Consider the following 16,207-nt stretch of genomic DNA (forward strand, 5'->3'; position numbering starts at 1 on the left):
TTGTTCCTGGTTTTAAGCAATTTGCAACGTGCTTTGATATATGTTTGTTTATATTTCTTGTGCTTGGAGTTAAATGAGCTCCTTGAATCTTTGGGTTTATATTTTTATTAGGTTTGGCATATTTTTTCAGCCATTATTTCTTTAAATATCACTTTCTATCCCTCTGTTCCACCCATGTGGAATCCAACTATATGTGTATTAGGCTGCTTAAAGTTGTCTGCACAGCTCACTCGTGCTTTGTTCAATTTTTTTTTTTTTTACTTTCTTTCCTGTTTTTCATTTTGGACATTTCTATTGCTATGTCTTCAAGTTCAATAGTCTTTTCTTCTGAAATGTCTGCCTGCCATTAATCCTATCCAGTGTACTGTTCATCTCATACATTGTCGATATTGTTTCCAGAAATTTGATTTGTGTTTTTATATATTCATATGTCTGCCTAAAATCTTGAATATTTGTACTTGTCTGCTAATTCTAATATCTTTCTTAATTCTTGATCAGTTTCAGTTGATTGACATTGCTCCTCATTGTGGGTTATATTTTCCTGCTTCCTTGCATGCCTGGTAATTTTTGACAGGATGCTAGACATTGCGATGTTATATTTTGGGGTTATGGAAATATTGTTGAGCTTTGTTTTGGGATGTAGATAAATTACTTGGAGACAGTTGATTCTTTTGTCTTACTTTCAAAGTTTATTAGATAGGACTGGAGCAGTGCTAATTAGACAGGGCTAATTATTCCTTAAGCCATTTATGCTGCATGTTCCATTATTGGAACACTAAACTTGTGGGAGTTATTTATATCCTATTGCTTAGGGTCATCACCAAGGTCGGATTTCTCACACACAAAAAAATTTGCAACCTCCGGCATAAATGGGTTAAGCAACATCTTTCTGAGTACCCAGTGCTCGTGAATTATGAATTTTCCCATTCTTTGTTGTTTGTTTGTTTTGAGACAGAGTCACACTGTTTCACCCAGGCTGGAGTGCAGTGGCATGATCTCAGCTCACTGCAACCTTCACCTCCTGGGTTTAAGCAATTCTCCTGCCAGCCTCCCCAGTAGCTGGGATGACAGGCACCTTCTACCACGCCTGGCTAATTTTTGTATTTTTAGTAGAGACAGGGTTTCACCATGTTGGCCAGGCTGGTCTTGAACTCTCGACCTCAGGTAATCTGCCTGCCTCGGCCTCCCAAAGTGCTGGGATTACAAGCATGAGCCACCATGGCCAGCTGAGTTTTTCCATTCTATCAGGTGGAAACAGACACTATTTTGCATCAGTACCAGACACTGTTATCTCCAATCTTTTCTAGTGTTCCCCCACCCACTCAGGCACACGTAGTTTGCTCAAAACATGCACTGACTACTCAAAGATAAATCTCTGGACTTCTCTGTGTGGTTCTCTCCTATTGGGTACTTGGTCCTGCAAATTCTAATGGCCTGGGTCTCCCCCAGACTCTCAGCTCTGGGAGTCTGCTGGGTGATAGCCTAGGGCAGTCATATTGCCTGGAATCTGAAAATCCAGATTCTGTCAGTAGGTTTCTGCTAGGGTCTGAGATTTCTAAGAAACTTTTAGATGCTGTCAATGCTCTGGAAAAAGACTATTTCGAGTAGCCAGGGCCCCTAAATATTCAACAGATGTGTAATGTAAACCACATATGTAATTTTACATTTCCTAGTAATCACATTAAGAAAATTAAAAAGAAACAGGTTAATTTTTTTTTTTTTTTTGAGACAGAGTCTTGCTCTGTTGCCCAGGCTGGAGTGCAGTGGTGCGATCTTGGCTCACTGCAACCTCCACTTCCTGGGTTCAAGCGATTCCCTTGCCTCAGTCTCCCAAGTAGCTGGAACTACAGGGATGTGCCACCACGCCCAGCTAATTTTTGTATTTTTAGTAGAGATGGGGTTTCACCATGTTAGCCAGGATAGTCTCCATCTCCTGACCTCGTGATCCACCCGCCTCAGCCTCCCAAAGTGCTGGGATTACAGGCGTGAGTCACCACACCTGGCCAAGAAACAGGTGACATTAATTTAATTATATATTTTCTTCAACTCAGTCTACCCAAAATGTTATTTCAACATGTCATCAATGTAAAAATATTAATATGACATTTTTTCTTAAATTTTACAGTAAGTCTTGAAATTTGATATGTATGTTATAGCTACCAGATACTACATTTTTATCTGAAATACTTGGTCTGTATTTCGCTTTTATAAAATTTGTAGTCGAAAAAGTATATTTGTTAACCAAACCCCAAATACACAGGTTGTCCAGCAACTGAACTCAGCATCAAAAAATCATTCTCCGTGAGGTTTGCATTCAACTTGACAACACAGGTTCATCTTTTTGAGACGAATTAATACGATTTTTTGAAACAAAAAATATCAATTTCAAAGCTACATCTGTTCAACTTAGGCAAATTCGCTAACTCTTAGGCCAGCTCAGAATTGTTAACATTAAATTCAAAGGAGTATTGCAAAAATGGAAAAACGAACTCTAAATTTATCAATATCAACAAAGTATCCCTCAACATTTTCTTACGGATTTTGAAGGCAATTTAGATAATGCTTTTGATTTCAGTGAAATCACCCACATATTGGTTCAAGTTACCAAAATGCACGAAACCATTATTTTTTACTTCTCTTATGAAAAATGTCAGTTTTGACATAAATTCTCCTGCCTGTCTAGCTAGGTCACAAATAAGTTTTTCCTTTCCTTGGAACTTTAAATTTATCTCTTTCATATATAGTGTGATATCTGTGAAAAAAACATAAACTACACTGCCTATTTTTTTGGGGGTGGGGGAGGGAGTCTCGCTCTGTCGCCCGGGCTCGAGTGCTGTGGTGTCATCTCGGCTCACTGCAAGCCATTCTCCTGCCTCAGCCTCCCGAGTAGCTGGGACTACAGGGGCTTGCCACCACGCCCGGCTACATTTTTTTTATTTTTTATTTTTTCATTTTTAGTAGATGGGGTTTCACTGTGTTAGCCAGGATGGTCTTGATCTCCTGACCTCGTGATCCGCCTGCCTCGGCCTCCCAAAGTGCTGGGATTACAGGCTTGAGCCGCCGTGCCCAGCCCATGCTGCCTATTTTTGCCTTCATTGAGTATTCGGCAAGCATTCTTTTTTTGTAAAGAAAATCTTGCATTGTAGCTAACTGTGCAGGGAATGTTTGTAAAAATTCTTTGTGATTCAACCAGAGATCACTGGCAAGGAACACATGATCAATCATTTCTGGTTTTGTATTTCTTTCAGCAGTTCCATAAACTGGTTCAAGAATCCAAGATGTTTTATAACTGGCCAGAGTTATGAGCTGAGATGTAAAAAATTATTAAAACAATTTTTTGGCCATTTAATTCTGATTTTGAGTGACGAATTTCATTGATCTGTTTTTGACCGCTGAGGGGAGATGGCATCAAATTCAGTATGTTTTTGCTGAAATTGTCTGTTAATATTTTCTGCCTTATTATCTTTGACTTTTTATGTAACACACAGCTTTCTCCTTTTGCTCTGCCACAGCAAATTACAATTGCCATTGATTATGTCGCTTATTGCTTACCTTACTCTCGTGTCTCTTTTTCTCTTTACTGTTCTGATTGTATTATTAATTTTTGTATCTCCACTGGATTTTGAATCGGTCCTAAGATTTTGGAAAGTGTCTCTGCGTTAGGACTGCTACAAAATTTTCAAAGTGACAGATTAGAAAAATTGACCATATTTATTTTATAAACTAGAGAAACAATGTAATTGTATCTTAATTAAAGCAAGTATTTTAATATGATTGCCAATTATGATTTACATAGTTATCACCATAACTTGTACTGTCTGTGTAAAATATTCAGGTGAACACATTACAGTGTTACATCAGTGTTTAGAAAAAAACATTTAAATGGAAACACTTTATTGACACCAAGTAGATCAGTGATGCTTTCGTTTGTAGACTTATCTGCTACAATGCACCAAATAATATTTTAAGCAATATAGTATTTAAAGTGAAATGTAGTTCTACAAAAGCAATGCATTAATTTTTTTTTTTTTTTTTTTTTTTTTTTGAGACTGAGTCTGGCTCTATCGCCCAGGCTGGAGTGCAGTGGCCGGATCTCAGCTCACTGCAAGCTCCGCCTCCCAGGTTTACGCCATTCTCCTGCCTCAGCCTCCGGAGTAGCTGGGACCACAGGCGCCCGCCACCTCGCCCGGCTAGTTTTTTGTATTTTTTAGTAGAGACGGGGTTTCACCGTGTTAGCCAGGATGGTCTCGATCTCCTGACCTTGTGATCCGCCCGTCTCAGCCTCCCAAAGTGCTGGGATTACAGGCTTGAGCCACCGTGCCCGGCTGCATTAATGTTTAATGGAACATATTTTACATTGCTTCAGTTTCTACATTTAAATAAGATCACTTGAAATTAATTAAAAGTTGACACTCAGTTCCTCAGTTGCATTCGCCAACTTAAGTAGCCATGTGTGCTCTTTGGTTCTTGTATTGGACGGCACAGGCCAGGGGCTACTTGCATTTGAACCTAGGGACCTTGTATCAATAACTAGATGGTTGCTCACTTTTCTTGCCCAGCAACTACATCTTCCTTGCCTTGTCCCACGGCACTCAGGAATTGTAGGAGTTTAGCAAATGAAGTCTTGTATAATTAAGTGGTCTCTGAAGGTCTGTTGATGACCATGACTCTTGGACAAAGTCCCACTGTGCTAGGCCATTAGGACAAGTCTGGGGACAACTTCTGACTCCAGGGACAGTCTGTGGGTTGTAATAGGGGTTAGCTTGGGACAAGGCCAAAGCAGAGTTTATAGGTCAACTGCAACTACTCTTCCTCTTCCCATGGGTTACTAACCAATGACTCAAGAGCAGTCTGGCTTGAACTTAGTTGGACGGGAATGTTGTCGGCAGAGGTAGCATTCTCATGGCTCTGGAAGGAGCAGGTTTCATTTTCACATCAATCATGAGAGTGTTAGGGGAAAGCTGTCCCTTAGTTAAGTTGGCTAGGCAGGTTTTCAAAAATCCATCTCAATTAATCTTCATAGGCTATGAAATTATACCTGAAAAATATGAAGAAAATGGAATGGGTGATTTGTGTGTTGAATACAAAATAATGATATAAGGCATTCTAGAATTTAGAAACCAACTTATGAACCAAGATGTTTCAGAGTGGGTATACTTACCTTGCCTGGACCCTGATTAAACTCCTCTTTTTTTGTTTAAAGTTCAATTTATATTCTGACCATTTCTTTGTTTAGAGATATATTGCTTTGGTTCATATATTTGTACTGCCTTCACAAAATATTAGGGGTGTTTACTTAGATCTTAGGTTTCTCAAGTATTTTTCTTCCATCCTTTCCTTCCTTCCTTCCTTCCTTCCTTCCTTCCTTCCTTCCTTCCTTCCTTCCTTCCTTCCTTCCTTCCTTCCTTCCTTCCTTCTTTCTTTCTTCTCTTTCTCTCTTTCTTTCTTTCCTTCTTTCTTAATTTCAGACAAGGTCTTTCTCTGTCACCCAGGCAGGAGTGCAGAGTGGTGCAGTCTTGACCTTCTGGGCTCAAGTGACCCTCCCGCCTCCGCCTCCTGAGTAGCTGGGACCACAGCTGTGTGCCACCATGCCCAGCTAATTTTTAATTATTTTGTAGAGATGGGCTCTCACCATGTTCCCCAGGCTGCTCTTGAACTCCTGAGCTCAAGCGATTCTCCCACGTCAGCCTCCCAAAGAGCTGGGATTACAGGCATGTGTCACCATGCCCGGCCAAACCTTTTCCTTTTGTCCCTGATCCTCTTAAACTTTCTTTTGTCTCCCAAACTCTTGCTCTGTGCTTTGTACATTGCTGTATGTTCAGATAGAGCTTAATCTGTAGTTACTCATCACTGCTGATTCATAAAATACAAAGTGTGCTTTAGTAACACTGAATAGTATAGTCTAGAATTCTAAAAAAATTGAGAAAAAGATTTTGTCCTCCATATTTTCTGTTTTTTTCTATTGCTCCACCTTGTATTAGAAATTAGGAAAGGCTCATGGTGAATATGTCCAATCAATTCACCTCACCTCGTGATGTTTCTAAATAAAATAATAAAATCTGAACCCATAGTCTTCGCCTTTTTTGAAGTTTAAGTATTGTTTCATCTGTGTCATTATGTAATTTCAAAGTGCCTTCCGGAAAATCCCTCGGGATGGAGATGACTCAGGATAGCCTTGCGCTGGTTTGTTATGGGGCCATCTAAATGAATGAATGGCCCTCTGAAATGGCAGCAACCAGCTAAGCTGCCTGGGTTCCAGTCCCAGTTCTGACACCATCTAGCTGAGTAGCCTCGGCCAAGTAACTTCCCACTCTCTAAACCTCATTTTTCTGTCTACACAAGGTAGGAATTAGACGATGACGCTGCTTCCCAAGCCTTCCCACCCAACATTAGTGGCCCTTGAGATATCACTGATTGGCTGCTTCTCCAATATATCCATGGAAATTGGAGAAATGCTGTGTGCTGAATTCTATTCCATATTTGGCTTCCAAAAGCTCATAAGCACATTAGAGACTGCAAGAAGCCTTGAAGTTAAGAAATCTGCTTAACATTGTTAAACCTAGCATTTTCTAAACTCTTTGAACTGGAAACTCTCCCTCTTTTGGAGGAAAAGCTTCAAGTATATTGGAGTATCCTGTTGTACATAGTTTGGGAAATGCTGGAGTAGATCAGTGGTTGGCAGATAGCAGCCTGCAGGCCAAATCCCTCTTGCCACCTGTTGTGTAAATAAAGTTTTATTGGAACACAGCTACACTCATTCATTTATGAATTGTCTGTTTGCCCCAGAATAGCCAAGTTGCAGAGTTGTGAGAGAGACCTGTATGGCCCATACTGCCTAAAATATATGTACCATCTGGTTATTTACAGAAAAAAAACAATCTGCTGACTCCTACACACAGGATTATTTTCAAAGTGATTCATGAACACGGCTGAAAAAATCAGATCGTGGAGGAATGTTGTAAATGAAAAGCAATAGCTTTGTTCCAGAAGCAACACATTTTTAATGGTTCCTGTTAAACTTCTTTTAGTGGTTGTTACTAATAGTTGTATAACTCCTCACTCAGCCGTTTCTGATGTATGTGCTTTGGGTTGCCTCTGTTTGATAGACCACGTTCACATGCACACACACACACACACACACACAGAGGCATGCACAACTTCTTAGTTTTATCAGTACATGAATTCCTCTCTTGATTACCATTGCAGTTTTTTTTTTTTTTCTTTTTTGAGATGAACTCTTGCTCTGTCTCTCAGGCTGGAGTGCAGTGGTGCCCTTGGCTCACTGCAACCTCTGCCTCCCAAGTTCAAGCAATTCTTCTACCTCAGCCTCCTGAGTAGCTGGGATTACAGGCACCTGCCACCATACCCAGCTAATTTTTTTGTATTTTTAGTAGAGACGGTGTTTCACCATGTTGGCCAGACTGGTCTCAAACTCCTGACCTCAAGTGATCCACCTGCCTCAGCCTCCCTGTGCTGGGATTACAGGCGTGAGCCACTGCACCCAGCCCTACCATTGCAGTTTTAATGTTCATAAACCTCTGTATCTTGTTGCATCTGTTTCCTACCTTTTATCTTAGGTGCCAAATTTTATAAGATGAAGGGACTAGTACCACTAGCCTTCCGCATTCCTCTCTTTTCCTCTTGTCCATCTTTCAGCTTTTCTCGGCTATGTCTTTATTTTTACAGTGTTGAGTCTGATAACATTTGCCTTCTCTATCTGGAAATATTTTCCTTGCATTGCCCATTGGGCGAGTCTAAAGGTTGCAAGCTATCTTAGTCCCTTTAGTGTTGCTGTAAAGGAATACCTGAGGTTGGGGAATTTATAAAGAAAAGAGGTTTATTTGGCTCACGATTCTGCTGCTGGAAGATTGGGCATCTGGGGAAAGCCTCAGGCTGCTTCCACACATACTGAAAGGCAGAGAGGAGCTGGTGTGTGCAGAGATCAGATGGCGAGAGAGAAGGCAAGAGAGAGAGGAAGAAGGTCCCAGGCTGTTTCTAATAACCAGCTCTCCTGGGAACTAATAGAGTAAAAATTCACTCCCTGTCTCCCCACCCCCCAAAGAGAGCATTAATCTATTCATGAGAAATCCACGCCCATGACCCAAACACCTCCCGTTAGGCACCGCCTCCAACATAGAGGATCAGATTTCAAGCAGGTTGCAAAGGGTCGAATATCCAAACCACAGCACAAGCCAATGAGCAGTGTTAATGTAAATACTGTCTATAGCAGAGCCAAGTAGTGCTTGCTGTGATTATACTTCCTTTTTTTTAATTCTAATATCACGACTGCCGCATCACTCAAAGTAGATAGTTCTTAATATCTTTTTCTTTAAATTTTTTTAAACTTTTATATTTTTATTAAAATATATTTAAAAATTGGAACACTTCATGAATTTGCATGTCATCCTTGCGCAGGGTCCATGCTAATGCTCTCTGTATCGTTCCGATTTTAGCATATGTGCTGTAATCCACCCGCCTTGACCTCCCCAAGTGCTGGGATTACAGGCATGTGCCACTGTGCCCAGCTGCTCTAATATCTTTTCCAATTGAGTTCATTCTGCTAATTTTTACCAGTTGCTCTAAATCATGGCACTTTTTTTTTCTTTTGAGACAGAGTCTTACTTTGTGTCACCCAGGCTGGAGTGTAATGGTGTGATCTCAGCTCACTGCAACCTCCACCTCCCGAGTTCAAGTGATTTTTGTGTCTCAGCCTCCTGAGTAGTTGAGATTACAGGGTGCACCACCACACCTGGCTAATTTTTGTATTTTTAGTAGAAACGGAGTTTCACCATGTTGGCCAGGCTGGTCTGGAACCCCTGACCTCAGGTGATCCGCCCGCCTCGGCCTCCCAAAGTGCTGGGATTACAGGCGTGAGTCGTGGCGCCTGTCCAATCATGGTGCATTTGAACCATGTCTCTCCTGCATTTTGTTGGTGGCATTTGTTTTCCCTTGAGATTATTAATTAATTAATTAATTTATTTATTTATTTATTGAGATGTAATCTTGCTCTGTCACCCAGGCTGGAGTACAGTGGCACGATCTCACCACACTGCAATCTCCACCTCCCAGGTTCAAGTGGTTCTCCTGCCTCAGTCTCCCCAGTAACTGGGACCACAAGCGTGTGTCACCACGCTTAGCTAATTTTTGTATTTTTAGTAGAGACAGGGTTTCACCATATTGGCCAGGATGGTCTCGAGCTCTTGACCTCAGGCGATCCACCCCCTTCGGCCTCCCGAAGTGCTGGGATTACAGGCGTGAGACACCACGTCTGGCCCCCTGGAGTTTTTTATTGTTTTTTTTTTTTTTTGGTGTGTGTGCCTTGTTGAGGGAAGAATTGTGCCTCCTTGACTATTTCCCTAAAATCCTCTAGTTTCTAACCCATTTGTCTATTGCTTGAATAAATGATTCTTTTTGAAGACATTCTTTGTGGATTCCACTCACTGATGTCCTAATGGCTTCCTAGATTTGCAGTTGTTGATTTTCCTTAAATTCTAGGCTTTGTTCCACCATGTGTTAGATGCCACATCTCTCTTTGCCTGTGTTTTACATTCATTTTTTTTGAAATATATTTAATATTCTCAAGTGACTTATTCCGATTGAGGCTCGCTTTCGGAGTCTTATGTGTTTGAAAACATCTTTGATTGATATGGGTTTATAGGCTTGAAATAAATTTTTCTTTAACCTTCAAAAATCTTGCCGTATTGTTGTGGATTTGAAAAGGCACATGCTGGTCTGTTTGTTATTAACTGACTCTTTTTTCCTTTTTGAAAGCTACTGGAGTTTCTTTTTTTCTCTTTATTCCTCAATATTCTGCAATATTTATTAATACAATTATATAGTAATTTGACAGTGAATGTCTAAATGTGAGTCTTTGCTCATTTATTGACTTTGGTAGTCAGTGGGTGTATCAGTCAGGTTCTCGTCACACAAAAATCACACAGAAATTTGAACAGGGAAACTAAACAATCATTAATTTGTAGCAGGGGATTAACTACTCAGAGGAAAAGAGAACTGAAAGAATACAGGAATGGTTGGCTGGGTGCGGTGGCTCACGCCTATAATCCCAACACTTTGGGAGGAGGCCAAGGCGGGCAGATTGCTTGAGCCCAGGTATTTGAGACCAGCCTGGGCAATATGGTGAAACCCTGTCTCTACAAAAAATTAAAAAATTAGCTGGGCATGGTGGCACGCACCTGTAGTCCCACATACTCGGGAAGGTGAGGTGGGAGGATTGCTTGAGCTCAGGAGTTTGAGGCTGCAGTGAGCCATGATCACACTCCAGCCTAGGTAACAGAGTGAGACCCTACCTCAAAAAAAAAAAGTTAGAAAGAATATAAGAGTGACCCATATATTGAGCAGCTCCTCCCTCTAGGGCTGAGACAAGATCGAGCTCAGAAGCGGCTGCCTCTTGTGCACCCCCAAATCTGAAATTCAGATCTCAGGGCATGGCTTCATGGCCCATTGAGGCAGCACAGTTTGGGGAGGAGCTGCATGCTAGCCCATGTGGAATACCGCTTGCTCAAGTGTTTAAAACACTGCTAGGAAACCACCCACCTACTGGGTGCCTGCAAGCCTCGCTGGGAGCCTGCTGGGTGCTGGGAGTACTCACTGCTGGAGTGTCTGCCAGACTTACCGGGAACCACCTGCAGGGTGCTGCCAAAACTCACTGGGGTGACACTCCTGGGTATTCCACAGGCTGCTAGCTGCTGCAGGCACAAGCTGGTGAGAGCATACCCCATAGGAGAAAAGCCCCTTCTTCCTGCACGACTCCTCCAGCACCCTCAACAAGCAAAGCTTAACCTGATGTCAGCTGGCCAAGGGGAGACATTGACCACACCCAGCTCCCATAATTCAAAGGAAGGCAAAGAAGGGTATCTTTGCAGCTGAGAGGTAACATGCGGATAAACAGCAAACATCTTGAAGTCTAAAAAATTGTCTCCTTAGCTCTGGGGAGTTGCTTGTACAGGTTAAGCATCCCTAATTCAAACATTTGAAATGCTCTGAAATCCAAAACCTTTCCAGTGCCAACATGACATGACACTCAAAGGTGATGCTCATTGGAGCACGTAGGGTGTCAGATTTTTGGATTAGAGATGCTCAACTGGTAAGTACAATGTAAATATTCCAGAATCCAAAAATGTCTGAAATTCGAAACACTTCTGATCTCAAGCATTTTGGATAAAGGATACTCAAACTGCATTATTTGTTTGATAATTTCTTCCTCTTTCCCCCGCCCCACATTTTTCTGTGGTTTTTAGAACTCTGATTAGTCAAACGTTAGGCTTCTTCAGTTCCCTCTCTGGCTTTTTTTTTTTTTTTTTTTTTGAGATGGAGTCTTGCTCTTTCACCCAGGCTGGAGTGCAGTGCTGAGATCTCAGCTCACTGCAAGCTCCGCCTCCTGGATTCAGGCCATTCTTCTGCCTTAGTCCCCCCACCCGAGTAGCTGGGTTACGGCGTCTGCCACCACACCTGGCTAATTTTTGTATTTTTAGTAAGGACAGGGTTTCACCATGTTGGCCAGGTTGCTCTTGAACTCCGGACCTCAGGTGATCCACCCACCTCGGCCTCCTAAAGTATTGGGATTACAGGCGTGAGCTACCGCACATGGCCAAAATCTTTTTTTTTCTGATAACTGATTCTTTTCTCATTGCTGATGTAAGTTTGTACATTTTTTAAAAAGTTATTTTTACCATCATTTTAGTGGGCCAGACTACCTGAGTTTAAATCACAGCCCTGATATCTACTAGCCATGTGACTGTTCTAAGCCTTCATTTCTCATGTATGAAATGGGGATGATAATAGTGACCTAGGTTATAAATCATTAGAGTATAAATGAACTAATACATGAAAAGTCCTTAGCACAGTGCCTGGCGTGTACTCACTGCTTTAAAGATAGCTTTAGCTATGATTATTTGTAAATATACTACATTATACTGATTATAATCCATTTAATCATTATTTTGAAAGCACTTCTAGTCTGTAAAATATAATTTCTTTGGTCTTATTAATTACCACTACTACTGCTATCACTGTTACCACTGCTACCACAGATATCTTCAAGCAAGCGGATGTAGGAATTAATAGAAATTTGGTTTAAGGGAAAATTAATGGCATAAGATTTGGAGACATTTACTCAGGATACAAAATCAATATGCAAAAAAACACAAGCATTCCTATAAACCAACAATAGACAAGCAGAGAGCCAAATCATGAATGAACTCCCATTCACAATTGCTACAAAGACAATAAAATAGCTAGGTATACAGCTAACAAGGGATGTGAAGGACCTCTTCAAGGAGAACTACAAACCACTGCTCAAGAAAATAAGACAGGATACAAACTAATGGAAAAACATTCCATCCTCATGGATAAGAAGAATCAATATCATGAAAATGGCCATACTGCCCAAAGTAATTTATAGATTCAATGTTATTCCCATCAAACTACCACTGACATTCTTCACAGAATTAGAAAAAATCTACTTTAAATTTCACATAGAATCAAAAAAGAGCCTGTGTAGGCAAGACAATCCTAAGCAAAAAGAATAAAGCTGGAGGCACCACCTACCTGACTTCAAACTGTATTACAATGTGACAGTAACCATAACAGCATGGTACTGGTACCAAAGCAGACATATAGACCAATGGAACAGAATGGAGACCTCAGAAATAACACCACACATCTACGACCATCTGATCTTTGGCAAACCGAGCAACAAAAAAGCAATGGGGAAGGATTCTCTATTTATTAAATGGTATTGGGAAAACTGCCTAGCCATATGCAGAAAATAGAAGCTGGACCCCTTCCTTATACCTTACACAAAAATTAATTCAAGATGGATTAAAGACTTAAATATAAAACCCCAAACCATAAAAACCCCAGAAGAAAACCTAGGCAATACCATCCAGGACATAGACATGGGCAAAGAACTTCATGACAAAAACACCAAAAGCAATTGCAACAGAAACCAAAATTGACAAGTGGGATCTAATTAAACTAAAGAGCTTCTGCACAGCAAAAGAAACTATCATCAGAGCGAACAGGCAACCCACAGAATGGGAGACAATTTTTGCAATCTACCCATCTGGCAGAGGTCTAATATCCAAAATCGACAAGGAACGTACACAAATTTATAAGAAATAAAACAACCCCATCAAAATGTGGGCAAAGGATATGAACAGACACTTCTCAAAAGAAAACATTTATACAGTCAACAAATGTGAAAAGAAGCTCAACATTACTGATCTGAGAAATGCAAATTCAAACCACAATGAGATACCATCTCACACCAGTCAGAATGGCAATTATGAAAAAGTCAAGAAACAACAGATACTGGAGAGGATGTGGAGAAATAGGAATGTTTTTATACTGTTGGTGGGAATGTAAATTACTTCAACCATTATGGAAGACAGTGTGGTGATTCCTCAAGGATCTAGAACCAGAAATACCATTTGGCCCAGCAATCCCATTACTGAGCATATATCCCAAGGAATATAAATCATTCTACTATAAAGACACATGCATACATATGTTTATTGCAGCACTATTCACAATAGCAAAGACATGGAACCACCCAAATGCCCATAAATGATAGACAGGCATGAGCCACCATGCCCAGCCAAGTCGGTTTATTAAAAGTAGCTCAGTGTATACCCAAAGGAATATAAATCAATCATTCTATCATAAAGAAACATGCACATATATGTTCATTGCAGCACTATTTACAATAGCAAAGTCTTGAAATCAGCCTAAATGCCCACCAATGATAGACTGGATAAAGAAAATGTGGTACATATGGTGTGGTACAAATGTGGTACGTGGAATACTATGCAGCCAAAAAAAGGAATGAGATCATGTCCTTTGCAGGGACATGGATGAAGCCAGAAGCCATTGTCCTCAGCAAACTTACACAGGAACAGAAAACCAGACACCACGTGTTCTCACTCGTAAGTGAGAGTTGAACAATGAGAACACATGGACATAGGGAGGGGAACATCACACACCGGGGCCTGTCGGGGGGTTGCAGGACAAGGGGAGGGAGAGCATTAGGACAAATAGCTAACGCACGCAGGGCTTAAAATCTAGGTGATGGGTTGATGGGTGCAGCAAACCACCATGGCACACATTTACCTATGTAACAAACCTGCACCCTCTGCACTTGTATCCCGAACTTAAAGTAAAAAAAAAAAAAAAAAAAGATTTGGAGACATTTAAATTTTCCTTCCTTGGAATTTTTCTTGCAACTTTTTAAATTTTGAAAATGTGATAGCTACAGAAAAGTGGGAAGAACAGTCTCTATTCTCCCTCCACCTCCTTTCTGTATGAACCCTGATGGTCACATTGGGGCCCTCCAGAAAATCTAGGATCATTTCCTCGTCTCAAGATCCTTAAATTTATCACATCTACAAAATCTTTGCCATGTCAGGTAATATTCACAGGTTCCAGGAATTAGAATGTGGATATCTTTTGGGGGTCCATTATTCAGCCAACCACACATACCTTTTTTCCTTTTGTCCGTGAATAAAGTTAATATTTATACTAGCTTTGGCCATACCAAAAATCTCTTTGGGAAAGTTGCAAATTGGAGGAGAAAATGACCCCTTACATTTTTCTTTTAATTTCCAATATCCAGGGATAAAGAACTTCCAATGCTACTTCAAGGTTTATATCACTATATTTTAAAAAATTGTGAGGCTCTCATTCCTAGTCTCTTTACATTTCAAAGGCATTAATACCCCACTTTAGAAATCAGCACCAAATGTACATGGTTTAAACAGATCCATTGCATACATCTCAATCTGTTGTTACCTACGCGAGAAGTAATTTTTTAAATTGCTTCTTTAAATGTAGTAGGAGTTAAAGGAATTCCCCATTTCCTTCCCCAATCCCCTGAAAATCCCCAGGACTCCTGAGAGGTATCTGAGCATGTCTTTTGGTTTGGGTGATTAGGGCTTGAGTCACTCTGGGTTATCCTCTAGGATGGAGGGGGCAATGACATTGAACAGGTACCTGAATGGCCAATGAGGGGTCAAGTGTAGAATTCAGTTTCACCAATAAATGATTATCTTGGTTGTGAATGAAGGGAACAATTGCCGGGGGCAGGGAGGGATAATGATCAATACACTGAGAAATTAAATTTTAAGTGGAATTTGGTGAAGAAATTATTGAGACTTACTCTACATGAGAACCTATGTTAGATGCTTTGGAGGATTAAAAAAGAAGAGACCAGCACTTTGGGAGGCTGAAGTGGGAGGACCACTTGAGGCCAGGAGTTCCAGACCAGCCTGGGCAGCACAGTGAGAGCCTATCTCTACAGAAAAAAAAGGAAAGAGAGGGAGAGAAAGCATGAGAAAGTCATTTCTGCTAGTGAGAGAGACATGGTATAAATGTTTCAAAATTATCTGTAAGGCAACGTATTTTGTGGCACAGTTTGGTGCATGCTCAGTTCCTTGGTGTACACACACACACACACACACACACACACACACACACGACACTGCAAGTTTAGGGAGTGGCGTGAGCTCTACAAGCTTAGAAAACTTATGAGAAAGCACAGACTTGGCTGAGGGAGGAGTGGTTGCGATTTTGAGCATGGTAGGCTGAGGCGCCCAGCTCACTGGAGCAGGAAGTACCAGTGAACTAGGATATTAATGAACAGTTCAAGAACCCACCTGAGGCTGGGCACAGTGGCTCACGCCTGTAATCCTAGCACTTTGAGAGGCCGAGGCGGGAGAATTATTTGATACCAGGAATTCGAGACCAGCCTGGCCAACATAGGGGGACACCCCATCTCTACAAAAAATAAAAAAAAATTAGCTGGGGGTGGTGTCATGTGCCTGTGGTCCTAGCTACTCAGGAGACTGGGGTGGGAGGATCGCTTGAGCCCAGGAGTTTGAGGCTGCAGTGAGCTTTGATCATGCCAGTGCACTTCAGCCTGGGTGACTGATTTAGACCCTGGGCTCCCCGACAAAAAAACAAAAGCCCACCTGACAGTGACTTCGGAGGAGAGACTTGGCTTTTGCTATTAACTTTCCCCGACTGTTTGTCACGGCCACTGAGGAATCCCATTTGGGATGAGAAACACCCCACATTGCAGGGCACGGCTACCTGCAGGCAATCCTGGGAATCCCCCTGGACACTGGTGTCTGGATCCTTCTGATGCCTGCCTGCTGATTCCACGAGTCTGCTGGCCCCAGGCCAGGCTCTT

General features: G+C 41.3%; 1 protein-coding gene and 1 non-coding gene across 3 annotated transcripts in view; one reads left to right on the forward strand and one right to left on the reverse strand.

Annotated features, from left to right (window-relative positions):
- Positions 1–16,207, forward strand: part of LOC105480065 (supervillin) — a 272,318-nt gene that overhangs the window by 17,151 nt on the left and 238,960 nt on the right. The window lies entirely within an intron of this gene.
- On the reverse strand, positions 8,371–8,472 carry LOC112426394 (U6 spliceosomal RNA). The gene has a single exon (XR_003017695.2). It is a non-coding gene; the product is annotated as a U6 spliceosomal RNA (small nuclear RNA).

The sequence above is a fragment of the Macaca nemestrina genome, chromosome 9 (assembly GCF_043159975.1).
Source record: "Macaca nemestrina isolate mMacNem1 chromosome 9, mMacNem.hap1, whole genome shotgun sequence".
NCBI classification, from domain to species: Eukaryota; Metazoa; Chordata; class Mammalia; order Primates; family Cercopithecidae; genus Macaca; species Macaca nemestrina.